At 40.3% G+C, this 13,094-nt stretch overlaps 1 protein-coding gene across 1 annotated transcript in view; it reads right to left on the minus strand.

Moving 5' to 3' along the window:
• Nucleotides 1-11,156: 11,156 nt before the first annotated feature.
• LOC145657503 (stonustoxin subunit beta-like) overlaps nt 11,157-13,094 on the minus strand; it is a 3,706-nt gene continuing 1,768 nt past the window's right edge. The window contains exon 2 of the mRNA XM_081712634.1: nt 11,157-13,094. This exon is cut by the window's right edge and continues 1,440 nt beyond it. The gene's annotated coding sequence lies outside the window, so the exon portion shown is untranslated.

A 13,094-nucleotide genomic window follows, 5' to 3' on the forward strand; every position in this document is an offset into this window, starting at 1 on the left:
TTCTAGCTATAGCAAGCTAAGCTGTGGTTAGTTCCTACAACTAACGTGAGCTAGGTACCTGTCCATCCATACATTCAGTGAACAAATACGCGACAACTCAAGAGATCCAGCTGTGCACAACCGCACTGTTTCACAATACCAAGCCAGCTTGTGTACCCCGACAATTCTGTCTACTGGTTGTGATGCTGCGTTTTGTTCTGGCAATGTTAACATCACGAGGCAAGCAGGAATACTGGGTCTAAGAACCTTTACTGTAAAAACATGGAAAAATGAAATTGCGTGCGAGTGTGTGTGTGTGCACATGTGAGAGAGGGAGACTGGCAGACTCCCCTGCCCTCCAGTTCCGTTAGTAAAAAATGTTTTTTCATCTGGAAATCTAAGTTGCTTTATTGTGCTGTGTAATGTTAAACTTAGCACAACAATGTCCTGTAGGTCACATAAATAACGTAAGTAGCCTAATGTCATAATAACAAATATGAACAGGAATGATCAACCACTACAAACAGAATGTTAAAATATTAAAAATAACAAACTGATTACAAATCGAGTAAACATTTACAAAGTGAAACTTAACCAGAAAACCCATATTTTATTATTTAACCAATGAAAGATAGAAAATCACAACAACAAAAAACAACACAATAACATATTGAAAAGATCTGCGCTAACATTAACAAGCATCGCTGTCACCATAGCAACCACAGCAGCTGGGGTTTTTACACAGGATACAAGGTTTCATGACATTGCGATTAGCAAAGTAACATTTTCAAAAGAAACATAAAATAAACAATAATATCTCTGTACCTGTGATGACATATAAACATGTAAAAACCAATTGCTTGTTAGTATGTGTGTGTGTGTGTGTGTGTGTGTGTGTGTGTGTGTGTGTGTGCGCGTGTACTACCCATGTAATAACAAATTGTGAGTACCAGTGAGAAGTCCCAAAAAAAAACCATACGCACAATAAATGATGCTAAAGGACTGTTCAGCTGCAGTTGATTTCTGTACATATGATACACACTGTTCTACAAGTTACACATGCTGTGGAATCATAACTCACTGTGTTGAAGTCTCTGTACAAATCTACACATTAAAGTTGGAAATCTTTGGAAACTGGGAAAGGTTTTTCATTCTGTTTTCTGTGTGGTGGAGTGATACAAGTGCAGATGCACACAGTATGAGTGTAATGTCTTATGATAGTTACCCTTCACCACAGTGTGTTCATGGACTGTGTGTTTGAAATGCACATATGCTGTGTGTATATATATTTATATATGTATGTAAATTAAAACACAGGATTAACCCAGAAAAGTTTGTATATTTTAACTAAGTACGTAAAACAAAAGTGTATTAAGAAAAAATTAACTTACCTGTGATTTTTTTTTTTTTTTTTGGAGAGTCTTCCATGTTGTCTTTGAAGGGGAGCTTTATGGGGAATTGTCCTGCTTAAAGACAGGAAGTGACATCACCCAATTTCCTGTTTTTCCTTGTATTAGTTTCCAAAGGAAATTTCAAGAGTGGAGTTTTGATGTTGACTTATGTTGGAGAATTTATGATTGCTGATTTTCTTTTATTGAACTTGTAACTTGTAAATGCTAAATTCTATTTTTTTAAACATTTTGTTTGTTTTTGTAGTGATTGCCAGATGAATCCTTGAAGCTTTCCATCCAATTGGTTCAAAAAAAGGTTCATATCTGGAGGCTTCATGTGCACACAAACCCCCCTGCTGGCTAAACCTTTATTGTCATTTCAACTATTTGTGATGGATCTCTTGGCTGTTTTGCACCAGTGTCAGCATGGGAATAGGCACTGCCAACAATAGAAATAAAAACAACTTAATATGATTTTGTGTGGTTCATTCAATTATCTAATTTGTTTTTGATGTGTAGGTAATGGTTTTGGAGGTCTACTAGTGTCAAAAAACAGGTTGATTCCAGTCAATGTTTAAATAAATCAAATAGGACATGAGATGTTTATGTTGAGATGTTTTTAAGACTGTTGCAGTGTTTTTCAAAGATGGGAAAATGGTTATGCTTATGAATACTGTGGTGACTTTATTCACTTTTATTAAGAAATAATATTTTTTCCACTGTGCTTGGACTCAGTTGGTTTCTCTTTATGAAAATAACTTCCCCGGCTTTGAAGAAAACACTTTCACATGGTACTGAGAAGGCAGGGGTGCACAAGTATCCCACAGCAAGCCTGTAGAGATGTGGATATATGCACCTCTGCCTCTGCCAGTACTGGAGGGGACCCTGTGTTCTGCTTTTCTTCAGTTCTGCCAGTTCTGCCACTTCAACTGTGGCATCAGCAGTGACATTGTGAGTTCTTCTGGCCTCCATGAATGTGGCATCAAAATCACACCACAGTTTGTTTCCTGAGAAGCAAAACCAGATAATATGAATGAGATCATAACTCTGAAATTGACTTTAATCCAATGCAAAAATACTAACCAGGTCTTTCAGCTACAGCATCCTGTGATGTTGAAGCTGCAGCTGGTGTTGAATGTGACTGTCTAGACCCGATTACATTGGTACATTCAAAGGTGAGTTGTTTTATTCCTTCATCTGCCTTTTTTGGGCTAAAGGACCAAATGATTTGTATCTTGGGTCTAGCAGCATTCCCAGCGATATAATGCTCATGCTGTGTGGAGCTTTTCCCTAAGGAGCCTGATGAGGTCTCTCCCAGTTCACTAGCTACTGGGACCGTTGCCTTTGCTGCCTCTTCCTGGAGCATCTTTTCCACCATTTTCAATAATAGCACCACTTTGGAGCTAGATACCTTTTTCTCCTCTGACAGCACCAGTGTGGCCTTGTGAAAAGGAGACAGTATAGACAGGAGCTCACAAACATTACTGTACTCATCAGAGGTCAGCGCAGGAATAGCAGTTTGTAAGCCTGCCAGTGCTTACAGGCTCCCTGAGTTCTACTAATCGCTCCAGCATTTGAAAGCTGCTGTACCACCTTGTTTCAACCTCCTGAATCAGTTTCTTTTTTGGTTTTCCCATATGCTCTTGAACAAGGTCCAGCTTCTCCTTTAACAATAAAAACCTAAACGTTACATATGTAGCAATATAAAACAATGTGTAAACAAATGTGAAAATAATGTTACTAACTTTGACAGTTGTGCTGCTTCTAAAATAGCCCACCAGCTTCCTTGCCTTTGTAGGAATGGCAGACAGCACTGGGGTTAGTTCAAGAGCTTTTTTAACAACTATATTCAGGGTGTGAGCAATGCAGAAGGCATGACGCAGCTTCAGCTGTTTGCCACAGGCAATCATATCTGATGCGCCATCAGTAACTAGACATTTTACTTTGGATTTTATTTCCCATTGTTCCATAAGAGAGGATTTCACACAGGCCAAATTTTCAGCTGTGTGCACCTGTGGGAATTTCACTACACCGAGTAATGTGCACTTCAGACATGTGTTGTCATCCATAAAATGGCAGGTCACAGCCAAGTAGTTTGTCTGCTGTCACACTCACTGCAGGAACTTTCTGGACCTCAACTTTGGTCTTCTCTTTCTCTTGTTGATATTTGGTCTCAACCATGGCCTTTGCAGTCTAAAGGGAAGGAAGAAAATATTATTTTTTTAATACTACTCTCATAATTTATCCATGTCACCACACATACTTTCCTAGTTGGGAAAATATAGGTTGGATCAAATTTTGCTACTAAGTCCCTGAAGCCTTTATCCTCAACTGTGCTAAATGGCTGTGTGTCTCTAACAATCATGAAGACCAAAGCCTCATCCAGCTCTTCCTTTCTGGTCACTGCTTTGTAAAGATTAGATTACACTTTGCGGTGAGAGTGAGGAGTAGGAGTGAGCAGTGATAGTAAGGGGTGAGAGAGAGTAGGTTTGAGGGGTGAGAGAGTAAGTAGGAGTGAGGGGTGAGAATGAGGAGTGAGTAGAATGAGGGGTGAGAATGAGGAGAGATATTGTAGAGAGATATTGTTGTAAATGTAGAATAGAAATATATTCAGAGTTCAAAGTGAATGAACCAGTAGAGAGAATGAGCTACACAAAGGGGGGGGGGGGGGGGTGTACACAACAATAACAACAACCACCACCACCCTGATCACCACCTGTGCTCCGTCATAACTACGATCACTGCTGAAGCTCCAGTCTATCATATTAACACACAGCATAATTACTGCACCATCACTGACTACATTTACATATTAACACACAGCATTACTGCACCATCACTGACTACATTTACATATTAACACACAGCATAATTACTGCACCATCACTGACTACATTTACATATTATCACACAGCATAATTACTGCACCATCACTGACTACATTTACATATTAACACACAGCATAATTACTGCACTATCACTGACTACATTTACATATTAACACACAGCATAATTACTGCACCATCACTGACTACATTTACATATTAACACACAGCATAATTACTGCACTATCACTGACTACATTTACATATTAACACACAGCATAATTACTGCACCATCACTGACTGCTACAGGGCCAGGCGTTAACACACACGTAGCGACAATGACCAACAAAGGGACACACGTGGACAGGGTTTAAATAGACACATTGACACTTAACAATAAACCCCGTGTATGTAATCCCAAAGTGGCGTGGTTACAAAACGTTTATTCACAGTACGTGTGGATCCCCCTGCACGCGGCGGGCCTCACCACGTGACTTATGGGGGAGTAGCAGTCTGTGACAATAATGCTCACAGAAATCAAGTATACGCATGAAAAACTAAACAATTTCACCGTTTCTCCTTCAAACAACAAGAAGAAAGTAAATAAATATATACAGTACTTATACATACATACACATATAACATCATATGTAGATAATGTTTATTAGTCTGGTTTATGGTGGTGTGTAAGTGTGTCTAAAGGACAGCTTAGTTTCCTGATCTAATTAGTTGTGTGTTCATGATTAGGCAGGTCTGGCTATAAGGTTTTTGTTAACTAGAATTAATGAAGTTTCATTACTGAATCTATTTCAGCACCCAGTAGTGTTTGTGGTTCACAGTGGTCATTTATATTTCATCTGTTTAACTCTCTCTTACATGACAATCACATATAAACAGTTAAAAACTGAGTGGCAGTGTGGAATGGGTGATGAATACAGTGGTAACCACAGAACTGTTCAGTAAATGACCTGTACAAATGTAAGTGAGCGGTAAGGAGGCGGACGCAAGTGTGGAGAAGAGCGAGATTTATTACGCGCAAATCCAAAATCAGAGTCATTGTAGCAGTCCAGGGTGATAGAGCCAACACGGAGAGTACGTGGATACATGAGCAAACAAACAAAACACACAAAGGCAAACAGGTGAAGCAGGCTATAACAAAGACTAGGAAAAACGAAGGCTAGCATAAACACGAAGGCACGGAGTACAAACTTAAATACATTCATATACGGGCTTTCAAAAACATTCACCAAACACAATGAAGCCTAACAACCACCATGAACACGCAAATGGCATGAACAACCAAGACAAGGGCAAGAAGACAGTGTTTAAATACATGAACTAAACGAGGGGCAGGTGTGGAAAATCAAACGAGGGGCAGAGAAAACGAAACTGCGAAATGGAACTAAAATACACAAGATGGAACACACGGAACACAGAAGCTGGGAGGGACTAGCCGTGACAACATGTTGCTATGGTAACTGGGTTTCTTTTTTTGGAGGGGAATTTATTGGTGTAGAATCATAGCTGAGGAAAGGATCCTAGACCTCCGTACGAGACCTCACCATGTCAGTTGTTTATCATGAAGCACAGGGTGAAGTAGTGGTCGACCGATTCATTGGCCAATTAAATGTCTTTTTTATAATCAGCACTGGCATTGTTCTTTTCCTTCCTGCCGTCGACTGAGAAGGTTGGGTGGGGGGTGAGGGGTGGGTCTTCTTTATTTATTTTTGATTACCTGTGGAGATTTTTATTTAAAATAAGTGCCCTGCTGACAGAGTACAGATATACTTAAGCAAACAGTGCAGAAAATAACAGTGTTAAATGTTCATTTAGGTTGTCTCAATTGGTACCATTAAAAAATAAGAGAGTACTACAAAATTAACAGTTTCTCTAGGTTTACAGTTGATGGGTATGTGTTTGACCAGGCTGAGCAGTTTTGTTTTATTCTATAAACTACTGGCAACATTTCTTAAAAATTCCAGATAAAAATATTGTATTTTAGAGCATGATTTTTTAATGAAAATGACTAATGGTCAAAATAACAAAACAGTTACAGAAATTTCAGACCACAAGTAATGCAAAGAAAACAAGCTCATATTCATTTATAAACAACACAGTACTAATATTTCAACATAGGATGAGTCAAGAAATCAATATTTGGTGGAATAAACCTGATTTTTAATCACAGCTTTCATGCGTCTTGGCATGCTTTCCACCAGTCTTTCACATTGCTGTTGGGTAACTTTACACCACTCCTGGCAAAGAAATTCCAGGAGCTTGGCTTTGTTTGATGGCTTGTGACCATCCATCTTCCTCTTGATCACATTACAGAGGTTTTCAATGGGGTTCAGGTCTGGAGATTGGGTTGACCATGATAGGCTCTTGATCTGGTGGTACATCATCCACACTTTGATTGACCTGGCTGTGTGACATGGAGCATTGACCTGTTGAAAAAAAACAATCATCAGAGTTGGGGAACATTATCAGATCAGAAGGAAGCAAGTTTTCTTTCAGCACAGTTTGGTAAGTGGCTTGATTTATGTATCCTTCACAAAGAGAAATCTGCCCGATTCCAGCCTTGCTGAAACACCCCCAGATCATCACCGATCCTGCACCAAATTTCACAGCGGTTGCAAGACACTCTGGCTTGTAGGTTTTCCAGGTCTTCATCTAACCATTACATGACCAGATGTTGGACAAAGCTGAAAATTGCACTTATCAGAGAAGATGACCTTACTCCAATCTTCTACGGTCCAATGCTTATGGTCTTCTGCAAACTTCAGTCTGGTTCTTCTTTGCTTCTCATTGACGAAGAGCTTTTTTCTAGCTTTGCATGACTTCAGCCCTGCCCCCAGAAGCCTGTTTCGAACCGTCCTCTCTGTGCAATTCACCCCAGCTGCTGCATGCCATTCATTTTGTAGGTCACTTGACATCATGTTACGGTTGTTAAGTGACATTTGAATGAGGTGGCGATCGTCATGGTCGGTAGAGAGTCGTTTTGACCTCTGCCAGTCTGGAGCTGTTGCTGTCCCATGTGTTTGGTGCTGGACCGTGTACTTGTGAACCACAGTTTTTGAAATTTTCAAGATAGAAGCAACCTGATGCTCACTGTATCCCTCTGCCAGTAAAGCTTTCCTCATTAAGAAACTTTCTTTTCAACTCTTTTGGCATGGTCTGTAGCTGTATTTTGACTACACTAATTTTTGGGTAGTCCTAGCATTGCTTTTCCCATCCAGCTGGTTCTATAACAAGAGAATAGTGATGACAGCAGCAGTGGTTTTTATCTTGTTGCTCGTTAGAACAGGATTTTGTTAAGGTGATCACCTATTCAGCATCTCATTAAGTAGAATGAGGTGTGTCTGTGAAGGATTTCAACAAACACTTGAATGGAAGGGCTGCTGTACATGTGGAGATGCTGATTTAAGAAACAATTGGAGTGGTCTCTTATTTTTTTCTGGAGCTGTATATTGTCCAGTTAAAGCGCTGCTTTCTTTTCACCCAATAGGATGGACAATTTGTCAGTATTCAATAGATACTTAGAGTTGGGGTCGGTCGTCTCAAATTTTGTAAAGTAAATTTGTTGTGTTTGACTGAATGTTTCACATTCAGTGAGAAAGTACAGCTCTGTCTCTACAGTGTCATTTTTACACTGCTGACAGAGTCTCTGCTCTTCTGCAGACTGCATGACTTATATTGGCTGGTCTGGATGGGCAGGCTGTGTTCCCTGAGTCTGTACTTTGTCAACATGTTTCTGTGTTTAATGTCACTCACTTTGCTTTGTACAGGAAGTCTGCTAGAGTGTAGTGACATTTTAGGGTCAGAAAACAGTGCTTTGAGCTTGTGTTTGTGTGTTCCAACAGTTAATGTAGTTTAGCTTTTGTAGTGTTATCATTTGGTTTGGTCTGATTGTTTGTATTTCAGACTGGTCCTCGTGTGTTACAGTGTTAGTGTTTGTTAATGAACTCAGTGTCAGGACCAGCTGTGTGAGGGGACCTGCTGTGTGAGGGTACCAGCTGTGTGAGGGGACCGGCTGTGTGAGGGTACCAGCTGTGTGGAAGACCTGCTGTGTGAGGGAACCAGCTGTGTGAGAGGACCAGCTGTGTGAGGGGACCAGCTGTGTGAGGGGACCTGCTGTGTGAGGGGACCAGCTGTGTGGAAGACCTGCTGTGTGAGGGAACCAGCTGTGTGAGGGAACCAGCTGTGTGAGGGGACCAGCTGTGTGGAAGACCTGCTGTGTGAGGGAACCAGCTGTGTGAGGGAACCAGCTGTGTGAGGGGACCTGCTGTGTGAGGGGACCTGCTGTGTGAGGGTACCAGCTGTGTGAGGGGACCTGCTGTGTGAGGGAACCAGCTGTGTGAAGGGACTCTTTTCTCTGCTCAGCTCTTGGCACTGCAGGGCTTTATAGTGGTACCAGTGGTAGTCACCGTTTTTAAAGTATAGCCAGTATTTAATAATCCTTTTTTGAATTTGGAATAATATTGTAAATTGGCCTAATTCAGCTCTACAGGCATTATTTGTTGTTTTCCTGTGCACTTTCAAGATATTTTTACAGAATTCAGAGTGCATAATTTCAGCTGGGTGTTTGTTCCATTATGAGTAGCCCTCACACTTCACAACCAAACAGTAGAATTGATTGTATGATAGACTGGAAGATTTTGAGCCATATTTGAATTGGTATTTGAATGTGAATTTGACATTTGATTGCATAGAATGCCCTGCGTGTTTTCTCTCTCAGTTGACTGACTGCTGGATTGAAGTTTCCAGTTGAACTAATCTTTAATCCTGAGTAATTGTAATTTGTACAGGTTTCTAGTGTTTGTGTTCATAATGTGAAACTTGTGTGGTGTGTTTGCCTGAGATCTGGCTCTTTTTGGAAAATGATGGTTTTGGTATTTTTCAGGATTTTTTTCCTTGGGTGTTTAATCATTTCATTTCAAATGCCATCAGACACACTTGGTTTTTTTGGTTTTAAGAGTAGAAATTTGATTTCTAAGTTCCTGCTCAGTGATGGGTGAGTCCAAGGGATTCTAGAAGTCCTTTATTGGTAGTTCTAATATATTAAATTTTTCAGTTATATGCTTTTGTTCAGATCTTGCATTTTTGAGTAAATGATTGTAAAGAGACTTAATATGTGTTATCCAATATGTGTTTTGAAAAGCCAATTCTTCTTATTTAGATTTATTAAGAGTGTTCAAGAAATGTGTCTAAAAGTGTTTGAATTTCTTGAGAGCTTTCTGGATCTCCTCTGTGCTGTTTTGGGCCCATCTGTATTGTCTCCTGATATTAAACAGCTGACTGGTCTGTGTGGGTGCAGCACTGTTAGTCTCTGTCCTATTAATGAACAGTGATTTGGCTGTGATCAGACAGAGGGGTTAGTAGCTTTACAGTGAATGTACTGAGAGAGAATGTACTGTTATCATGTAATCCACTGTATTGCCAAGAGGTGAGCAAAAGGTGGATCTTTATTGTTTAATATTGTTTATTGTTTAATAAAGTTATAATAGAGAAATCTGAAAATTTCTCTCTGTCCTTCTCCATCTGGGACCCTGTAGGGCTCTCTCTCTCTCTCTCTCTCTCTCTCTCTCTCTCTCTGTTCGTCTCTCTCTCTCTCTCTCTCTCTCTCTGTTCGTCTCTCTCTCTCTCTCTCCCTCCATCAGGAGTCTGGGTCCCCGTGTGCATCTCCCTCTCTCTCTCTCTCTCTCTCTCTCTCTCTCTCTCTCTCCCTCCATCAGGAGTCTGGGTCCCCGTGTGCATCTCCCTCTCTCTTGCCAAAGCTTTGATAAAGACATTAACACTAACAACAGATGACAACAACAATATAACCACTTACAATATTAGTAACAACAACAATAATAATAGAACTACAACACACCCAATACCAATACCAATAATAATACCAATAATAATACCAATACCAATACCAATAATAATAACAACAACAACAATAATAATAATATCAATAATAATAATATCGATAATAATAATAATAACTATAATAATAATAATAATAATAATAATAATAATAACGTCTCTGTGTCTCTGGTATCTGACTCGGTCACTCACTGTCCCTCAGACTGTGGCAGGAGTGAACGTACAGCGCTGCCAGTGTGCTGAACTCTTTATGTTCACCAACAACATACGGCAGCTTCTCCTCATCAGGGAGGTTTTTAAACTCAGGGAATACGTGGCTAATTTTCTTAAAGAATTTAGTTCTAATCTGTCTAAATGTTGTACATTCATTTAGAAAGTGCAACTTTGTCTGGGTCTTATAGTCCTGGCACTGCTGACAGTCTCTGCTCTTCAGGTAAACAGGACTGTTTATGTCTGCTGGTCTCTATGGCCAGGCGGTGGTCACTGAGTCTGTACTTGGTCAGGGTGGACCTCAGTTTTGGATCAGACAGTGTTCTTAGGTAATCTACCACGCTGTACTTTTGATTTAGGGCCAGATAACATTTTGATTGAGTTTCCCAATAAGTGATGTTGTTTGTAATTCTGGTGATTCTGATTGGGTTTGCTGTTATTTTCTGGTCCTCAGCATGTGTAGTGTTAGTGTGTGTTAGTGTAGTGTTACTGTGTTAATGCTGAACTGTATTTCCGGACCAGCTGAGTGAGGGCACTGTTCTCTTTGCTCAGCTCTTGGTACTCCAGACCTTTAGAATGATATAAGTTTGGAATTTAACTGCCCTTGTTTCTGTCTTTATTATTAATAGATCTCTGCCCAGCTCTGCCCCGTGTGCTTTGTTTGTGCTGTTCCTGTGCACCTTTAATGATGTTGCTCCACTTAAGAATACAATCATTAGGGACAAAAAATTAGTACCTTGGTAAAATGAGCACATTCACAATTTAAATCAAACACTCTCCTCACATGATGCAGAAAAGATGGTCCATGCATTTATTACATCAAGATTGGACTATTGTAATGCAGTAATATCTGGCGGTAACATTAAGCACTCCAAGTGGATACAAAAGAAAAGGTTTTTATTGGCTCCCAGTGCTCCAGTGCAAAAGAAAAACCACATCCCATCAAAAACATACAAAAATGTTCAAAAAAGGAAAGTTTAGCATTTACAAGAATAAAAGTCCAGCAATCATAAATTCTCCAATATCAATCAACTTCAAAACATCACTCTTGAATTTTCCCTTAAAAACTTAAATATGGAAAAACAGCAAATGAGGTGATGTCACTTCCTGTCTTTGGGCAGGCATATTCCCCATAAAAGTCCCCTTTAACACACTACGGTTTTTTTTCCCTCCAAAACAACATGGAAGTCTCTCCACAAAAATAATCACAGGTATGTTATTTTTCTCTTAATCTACTTTTGTCTTACCTACTTCAATCAAATATACAGACTTTTCTGGCTAGATAAACATTATACTTAAACTCTAGTAACATATTATAAGAATAATATTTCATCTCAAATACATTTCTATAATACATTTCACTCATACTGTGTACAACATCTGTATGTGTGTCACTCCAACACTCAGAAAACAGAATGAAAAACCTTTCAGTTTCCAAAGATTTCCACCTTTAATGAGTAGATTTGTACAGAGTTTAACACAGTGAGGTTATGATTCCACATCATGTGTAACTTGTAGAACAGTATTTATGTCATATGCACAGAAATCAACTGCAGCTCAGTCTATTATTTGAACATCATTTATTGTGTGTGTGAGAGAGAGAGAGGGAGAGGTTTAAAGTGTCTGAGTGAGTGTGTGTGTGTGTGTGTGTGTGTGTGTGTGTGTGTGTGTGAAAGAGAGTGAGAGGTATAGAGTGAATGACAGAGAGAGATGTGTAGCGTGTATGTGTGAGAAGTGTGTGTGTGTGTGTGTGTATGTGTATGAGAGAAAGTTACAGGTGTATTTTGTGTGTGTGTGTGTGTGAGAGAGAGAGAGAGAGGTGTTTTGTGTGTGTGTGTGCGTGCATACGTTTGTGTAAGACACTTCTGTGTGTGTGTGTGTGTGTGTGTGTGTGTGCGTGCATACGTTTGTGTAAGAGACTTGTAGTGTGTGTGTGTGTGTCACAGAGATGTACTGTGTGTGTGTGTGTGTGAGAGAGGTGTGTGTTCGTATGTGTGTATGACAGACAGGTGTAGTGTGTGTAAGAGACAGAGAAAGATGTGTAGCGTGTATGTGTGAGAACGAAGTGTAGTGTGTGTAAGAGTGTGTGTGAGAGAGGTGTGTGTGTGTATGTGTGTAAGAGAAAGATACAGGTGTATTTTGTAGTATTGTGTGTGTGTGTGTGTGTGTGTGTGTGTGTGTGTGTGTGTGTGTGTGTGTGTGTGTGTGTGTGTGTGTGTGTGTGTGTGTGTGTGTGTGTGTGTGTGTGTGTGTGTGTGAGGGGTGAGAGAGAGAGAGTGTGTGTGTGTCACAGAGATTTGTACTGTTGGTGTGTGTGAGAGAGGTGTGTGTGAGAGGGGTGTGTGAGAGGGGTGTGTGAGAGGGGTGTGTGAGAGGGGTGTGTGTGAGAGGGGTGTGTGAGAGGGGTGTGTGTGAGAGGTGTGTGTGAGAGGTGTGTGTGAGAGGTGTGTGTGAGAGGTGTGTGTGAGAGGTGTGTGTGAGAGAGGTGTGTGAGTGTGAGAGAGAGAGATGTACTGTGTGTTTGTGTGTGTGAGAGGTGTGTGCTTGTGTGTGTGTATGACAGAGAGAGACAGGTGTAGTGTGTGTAAGAGACAGAGAAAGATGTGTACCGTGTATGTGTGAGAAAGAACTGTAGTGTGTGTGAAAGAGAGGTGTCTGTGTATGTGTGAGTGTGTGTGTGCATACATTTGCGTAAGAGACTTGTAGTGTGTGTGTGTGTGTGTGTGTGTGTGTGTGTGTGACACAGAGAGATCTACTGTGTGTTTGTGTGTGTAAGAGTGTGTGTGAGTGAGAGGTGTGTCTGTGTATGTGTGTGAGT

This window comes from Electrophorus electricus, chromosome 1, assembly GCF_041902795.1.
Source record: "Electrophorus electricus isolate QZ-2024a chromosome 1, ASM4190279v1, whole genome shotgun sequence".
NCBI lineage: Eukaryota > Metazoa > Chordata > Actinopteri > Gymnotiformes > Gymnotidae > Electrophorus > Electrophorus electricus.